The sequence below is a fragment of the Hipposideros armiger genome, unplaced genomic scaffold (assembly GCF_001890085.2).
Source record: "Hipposideros armiger isolate ML-2016 unplaced genomic scaffold, ASM189008v1 scaffold_358, whole genome shotgun sequence".
Taxonomy (NCBI): Eukaryota; Metazoa; Chordata; class Mammalia; order Chiroptera; family Hipposideridae; genus Hipposideros; species Hipposideros armiger.
The window spans coordinates 994,866-1,002,546 of NW_017731708.1; the positions used below are offsets into that span (position 1 = coordinate 994,866).

The 7,681-nt window shown below is 36.8% G+C and overlaps 1 pseudogene; it reads right to left on the minus strand.

Moving 5' to 3' along the window:
- Nucleotides 1-6,979: 6,979 nt before the first annotated feature.
- On the minus strand, nt 6,980-7,457 carry LOC109392955 (40S ribosomal protein S24 pseudogene; annotated as a pseudogene).
- Between the last annotated feature and the right edge of the window lie 224 nt (nt 7,458-7,681).

Consider the following 7,681-nt stretch of genomic DNA (forward strand, 5'->3'; position numbering starts at 1 on the left):
ACCCAGTTTGTATCCTTCAGGCTGCTGTGGACTGGGGCACATCAGTTGCATATGAATCCTGATTGCAATTCAGCAATTTCCATTGTAATTGAAGGTCAGAAAAGTTTTCAAAATGTGCTCCTCCTGCCTAAGAATGTGATATATCTTTGTGGATAGTTAATAAAAAATGTATAGAAAGATACAAAATTATATTAAAATTACTATTCACTATGCAGTGATAACTACTTTTGATGTATTTCCATCCGTATTTTATACTAACAAAAGACATATTTGGAATTTGCTAAATTTTGAAAATTTATACAAATACTTTTATATTGTTATTAAAATTTTACCAATTTTTGTTTTTTTTTTAGCTGAGCCATTCTGCCACCTGTTGGCAGCTCAGCGGCAGCTCAGCTTGGGCTAGGGGTGGAACCGCTGTTGCTTAGACCTCCCACTCTTGAGCGAGCTCTTAACCAACTGAGCCACTCGGCTGGCCCACAAATTTTTATACTTAACTTTTTCACTTATATTTTGAATATTTTCATACATTAACTATAATTGTAAATATTATTTAATGTGCATGTCTCATTATATAGAAATTTAAAAGATCATTTTAATTTTTATTAAAGCATAATATGAGAATATTACAAGCAAATGTGCTGCAAAATGAAATAGCATTAAATGTCATAAAAAGGAACAATTCCTTTTCTATTCATCCTTATCTGCTTTGTCCTTGTCTGAAGAGGAACCACTTTCAATTCTTATATAGCAGTTTGTTTTGATATTTACATCCATATTTAAAACTAATATTTTATTATTTCTTCATTTACCAAGTTTAGAACATACAGTGGGGACTTTTGCTTACTTTTATCTTCTCTTTCTTAAATCTTCTTAACATAATTATATTTTATTTTTTAGCTAAATAAATGTTCAGTGTTTTCATGATTATTATGTGAATATTGTTTACTACTGATGTAAGTAATATGCTATGGTTATGTTTTCTTTCTTGTGTATGTTTTGTTTTATCTTGGGATTAATCATTGTCATGTTCAATTGCTTAAATTTCTTTGACATGTGGTAAGTCTTTCTACCTTCCAATAGCTCTATAAAATGGCTCTCTATACAATATTCCATATGGTCAAAACTGTCGCATAATTTATGAGTTCTATTTTATTCTGTAAAATTCCTTTTGAAGGCCTCTGACATCCTGCTCCATTCTGGACTGACTCTCCTTAGGCCAGGAGCCTGTAGTTTTTTAAAATGATGGACCATTATCAATTTTTCTTTTTAAAGCACATACCTCCAATATTTGTATTATTTATTTGTTTATAAAATATGTTTTTATGTAAAAAGTAGTGTGTACATTATGGATCATAAACAAAAATAGAATTTTTAAAAGGCTAACATAAAAAATAAAGTTTAAAAATATGTTATTTCCTTCTTGTGCCCCCAATGATTGTCTTTCACTCACCAGGGCATGAGGCCACTGCTCTAGGCTTACAATGACTGTCCTGGAAATTTTCTTTGCCGTCACTCAGAATTCATTTAGGCTAGTTCTTGTGTTGGACATTGTTTCTTGAACTCCATGTTTCCTCCTTCTGAGTTTTCTCTCATTTGGATGGAGCACATCCTTCAGCAACCTCCTAAGAAGAGGTGAAAAGGAAGTTAATTTTCTGAGATTTTGCTTGTCTAAAAATGCCTTAGTATAAGAGAATAAAAATACAGTCACAAACTGGAAGAAAATATTTGCAAAACACTTATCTAGTAAAGGATGTGTGTCCAAAATATACAAAGAACTCTCAAAGTCAACAATAAGACAGCAAATAGTCTAATTAAAAAATGGGCAAAAGATCTGAACAGATACCTCACTAAAGAAGATATACAGATGTTAAATAAACATATGAAAAGCTACTCAGAATCATATGTCATTAAGAAATTGCAAATTAAAACAATGAGATGCCACTACATACCTAATAGAACAGCCAAAATCCAACATGTGACAACGCCAAATGCTGTAGAGGTTGTGGAGCAGTAAGAATTCTCATTCATAGTTGGTGGGAATGAAAAATGGTATAGTCATTTTGGAAGACAGTATATAATCCAGCCATCACACTAGCTAGTATTTACCCAAATAAGTTGAAGATTTATGTCCACAAAAAACTTGTATATGAATAGTCATAGCAGTTTTATTCATAATTGTCCAAAACTTGGAAGCAACAAAGAAGTCCTTCAATAGGTGAATGGATAAACAAATTATAGAGCATCCATACAATAAAATATTATTTAGCAATGAAAAGAAAATCTATCAAGTCATGCAAGACATGGAGGAAATTTAAATGCATACTGTTAAATGAAAAAAGCTAGTCTGTATGATTCCAACTTACGACATTCTGGAAAAGGAAAAATTGTAGAGACAGTAAAGACATCAATGGTTGGCAGGGGTTCTGGGGAAAAGAAGGGATGATTAGGTAGAACATAAGAGATTTTTAGGCAGTGAAACTACTTTGTATGGCATCGTACATTTTTTAAAACCCATAGAATGTACAATACAAAGAGTGAACCCTAATGTAAACTATAGGCTTTAGTTAATAATGACTCAGTATTCATTCATAAATTATAACAAATGTACCACATTAATGTAAGATGTAAATAATAGGGGAAATTGTGTGATTGGGGGTTGGTGGGGAAGGGTGGGGAAAAGGACATTTGAGAACTCTAAAATTTCTGTTTATTTTTCCTGCAAACCTAAAACTGATCTAAAAATGAAGTATATTAATTTTAAAAATGTCATTGTCCTCACATGTGATTAGTAATTTGATTGGGTAGAGAATTTTAGACTAAAAGTCATTTTCATTCAGAATTTTTGAGACATTGCTTCATTGCCTTCTAAATTCAGTATTGCTGTTAGAAATTTCATGCCATTTTATATTGTGATCCATGGTACAATGTGTTCTCCACTCATTTATCCCCCAGAACTTTTCAAACCTCTATTTTTAGTGTTTTGAAATTTCATAATGCAGGTCTTTCTTTCATTAATTTCATTGGTTTTTAATCTGGAGACTCATGCCCAGTAGGTTTAGGAACTTTTTTTTTTTAAAGATATTTTTTGGGGAATTGGGGGGATGGGAACAGTGCTGGGGAATTGGGGAAGGGGAACAGACAAGTTGCTGTCCTTTTGTTCTTCAGCCTAGTTGTGGAGGACGTTGCTTCACTGGCCCAAGTTGTCACCATCATTGCGCTCTTCCCGGGTGAGGCAGATCAGTCGCTGGCTTGTGGACGGCCGCTCACTGCGGCTGCTGGCTACATACGGTAGTCCATGGCAACCCACTGCAGCAGGGGTTGCAGCCTACGCCGTCCCTGGCAACTCACAGCAGCCCAGCCCCAGGTTGAGCTGTTGTTCAGCATCTTAGCTGTGAAGGGCAGTGTCACTGGCCCTCATATGTGGGATCCGAACCGGGGCCCTCTGGCGTCCCAAGCCAGTTCTTAACCATCGCACCACTCGGCTGGCCCGGTTTAGGAACTTTTCATAAATTATTTCTTTGATAATTTCCTTTCTATTGTTTTCTTTATTCTCTCCTATTAATCTGGATCTCTTGATTGAGTCTCTTATTTTCTTATCTTTGCTCTTTTAATGCAAATCTCATTGTTGAACTTCCTGTTTTTTCCTAGACTTTATTTTCCAATCTCCCAGTGGGGTTTGTCAATTTTGCTATCATTTCCTTTTCTCTGAAGCTATTAATTGTGGTATCTTTGAATTTTTCTTCTGCTCTCTGCATTGTATCTGTGTTCCCACCTACCCCCTCAGTTAATTTTGGGCTCTCGTGTTGGAGGCTTTCCTCAAATTCTAGTAATCCTTGTCTGTTCATTTACATTTAAGAATAGGGCACTAAAAAGCTGATTGGAAGCTCTGTGTGCATATGCAGAGCTAATCAACTGATAGATTGTACTGTGGGACAATCAGGGATCATAGAGCTTTTTAATTGAACTCCCAACATTGTTAACACGCATTGTCTCTTCAGGTTCATTTCCTCCAGGAAGGATACACTGTCTCCTGCCTTGGGGTATAAGATTGGCTGCTTGTGCTGTAGAGTTGGCAGTGGAAAAGGCTGGCATCTTAGCTTCCAGAATGGATATTTTCACTTGTCCCTCTGTTTTCAGCTCAGTACTGTATCTCTACTATCCTTTCTGTCTGGTTCTTCTTGTCTGGAGACTTTCTGGTTCAAGTACTTTAGATATTGTAGGGTGAAGTTGTTCAAACTTTCTGTCTTTGGCCTGTGGGAGCCTCTTCAGGTATACTCCCAAGTCTTCTGACACACCAGTAGTCTTTGATAACATACTTGCTATCTGTTACAACAAGATTTTCCAGGATCATCTTCTATCTTCCTCGCCCCAGACCTGGAATCAAACATTTCTCCAAGGACCCCTTGTTCCTTTTAGTTGAAAATGGTATTTGGAGACATGGTGTGAGGATATTCATTGCTACTGAATCATTGTGGTGGGCCTTCTCAATGGGCAGAGCTAAGAAATATTTATTTTTTTAAGATAAAATTAAGATCTCCTAATGATATTTCCAGCTCGATATCAGGACAACAAAGCTCTTATTTATTTATTTATTTTTTTAAGCTGAGCCATCCTGCCACCTGTTGGCAGCTCAGCAGCTGCTCAGCTCGGGCCGGGAATTGAACTGCTATTGCTCAGAGCTCAAGCTCTTGAGCGATCTCTCAACCAACTGAGCCACTCGGCCGGCCCTCCAAAGCTCTTATTTATCTGATCTTACATCTATAATTTCTCTCTTCTGCATTGAGCATCCTGGCTCTCAATGTCACCAGAATAATAGAATTAGAATATCCTATACTTGCACATTTCTTTCTTTCTCACAGTACAGAACAATGTCAGAATATTAACACCAGCATTACTACCAACAAAATGATTACTGAAAATCGATTGTTTTTTTGTAGGTTTTTTTGTTTTTAGAGTCTATTCCACTATATATGAACAGTCACATTATTGTACTTTAAAGTTACTTAAACTGGTTCCTTTCTGTATGGTTATGACACCAACCAGTTACACATTTAGGTTGATTTTTTAACTTCAGAAAGTGCTGTTTTGGAATTTAATTTTGTTTTATAACTTGTAAGATATTTACAGGTTACCAAAAGCAAATCTACAAAACAAAATATAGGCAAAGAACTGTAGCCTTAATTCCTATTCCCTCAACCCCATTCCCTCCCTTTCTTTCATAGGTAGCCATGTTTTTATATTTTAGCCTTTTATAAAAAAATAATATATATCACACGCATATGTGTGTGTATGTATGCATATATTTGTCTTTGTGTGTACACACACACACACACACACACACACACACACACACACACACACAATGCATATGGGGCTTTCAGGCCCATTTCACTGACTTCCTTTGGTGCCTTCCCTTGTTGACTGCTGTGCAGTTTCCTCCTGTGACCCTTCCCTTCCCCTTTGCCTTTTCCCCGTATTTTTTTTTTTCCTCAATCCTCACCCCTCACCCCTCTCTAGCTCTTCATTCTGTCTCCAAGGCTCCCTTCTAGTCCAATGGCTTCTTCTACTCCCTATTCATGGTGATTAAAGTAGTGAGTGGTGGTTCACAAAACTGTTTTCCAGACTTTCAGTTTTCACTTCCTACTGTACGTTTTCAGTTGTGTGTTTCTCATGCTACACACTTCTCAAAGTGCACTCACCATCTCATCTCGCTCTGCGGTAAATCTTGCCTGTTTCTGGTGGTTCCTCTACTAAGAGTACCTTCAACCATGCAAGCACCCAAGTTACGAAACGGTGGCCCAGTCCTACTGATTCTCCTTCCAAATGCTTTCTTTCGAATTCCTCTTCTCATCATTACTGCCTAGTTTAGGCTCTCATTGTTTCTTTCCTCAACATTGCAGAAGTTTTTCAGTTGGTCTTCCTGCATCTAGACTGTGTTGCTTTGGTCCTTCATCTATGCCAGAGTAAATTTTCTGAAACATAGCACATATCATTTTTCCAATATAAATCTTGTGATTGCCCTCTGTTGCCTTTACATTTAATGATTCTTTTTTTTCTGTAATCTCGTTCAAGTCCACCTTTTCACATTCTTTTATCTACCTCTCAACGTATACCTTGCCACATAAAGCCACTCTGAGGGCTGGGTATTATGCCTGAATACACGGTTCACTTGAATGATTCCTTTGTTTTTGTTCCCTCACTTCTGAAATGTTCTTGCCTTCTCTATGCACAGTAAAACTATATCATTCATTAAGGCACAGTTTAAATGTCACCTTCGTCAAAAAGTTAATTGTTCCCAGTTCAGAGTATTTAGGATCCCTCTTCCTAAACGAATGCAGCATTACCATGTTGTTTTATAATGAGTTGAATAAAGAGAAGTTTCTCCATGCTAGAATTTAAGTTCCTTGAGGGCAAGGGGCTATTAATTACTTATCTCTTTGCTCCTCCCTAGTACAGTGTAGGCTGTTAGTAATTATTTGTTAAATAAATATATGATTAATAAATGTTTTTTGAATTGAATTAAATGTGAATCATTTTAGGATGGGCCATTCAGATAGGTGCCAAGAGTGAATTATCCATCTAGTGATTGATGTTTGTTTTATGGACTTTATTTTTGTTATAGTCATTTCATATCTTTTAGCCATCCTTAATTCTTTCTTCCCCCTTTTCCTAACACCCCTGAAGTCAAGTCTGTATTCACTGTATTTTTATATTGGTTCCTCCTTTCCTTTCCATCCCATTGACAATACAACAATTCATCCAATACTTGAATAATATGACAGTTTTCTTCTCCCTGACCTCACTGCCTCCCACCCATCTTATGTTCTATAACTAGATAGATCATCTTAAAATATTTATTTGACTCTGTTATCTCCCTATTTAAAAAAAGTCTTTGGTAGTTTTTTTTCTTTCTTTCTTTTTTTTTTACACATGAAAGTTCTTAGTTTATTAGCCCTCTCATGAAAAATCTGCTCAATCACCACAAGGTCACTGACGAATCTTTACTCCTTCTGTCATCCAATCTCCACCTACTTTTTGCTAGCACCACGTTTGCAGTCCCCCTAACTTTCTTCATTCTGTTCTTGCGTTCCTTTCGCTGTTTTCTTGAGGTCTTTCTCTTCTCATACAGGCCATGTCTTGCAAGTCTATGTTTGGGTTCATTTTTCTTGGCGTAGTCCAAGGAATCATAAATCATGCGAAAGCCAGTGGTCTTGCCACCACCGGAATGGGTACTGAATCCAAATACAAAGATGACATCTGGTGTGGTCTTGTACATTTTGGCTAGTTTTTCCCGGATTTCTGTCTTAGGTACTGTTGCCTTCCCAGGGTGAAGGACATCGATGACCATTTGTTTCCTTTGAAGTAGTCTATTGGTCATGAACTTCCTGGTCCGGATAGTTACTGTGTCATTCATGATGGCGGCAGACGCTCAAGCAGCCAGGGAGGAAAAGAGAGCCACTTCTTTGGTAGTTTTTTGATGTACAAAAGATGAAGTCCACATTTTTTAACCTGTTCATGATCCCTACCTACCATTCCAGTCTTATTACCACCCTTCTGACTCATCTATACAAACTTGTGGTTTCAACGATACTTTCTTGCAAACACAATTTTCATGTTTCCATCTCCATGACTTTATATAAGCAATTTTCTCCCCCTGAAATGCCCTTCTTTTCTTCTT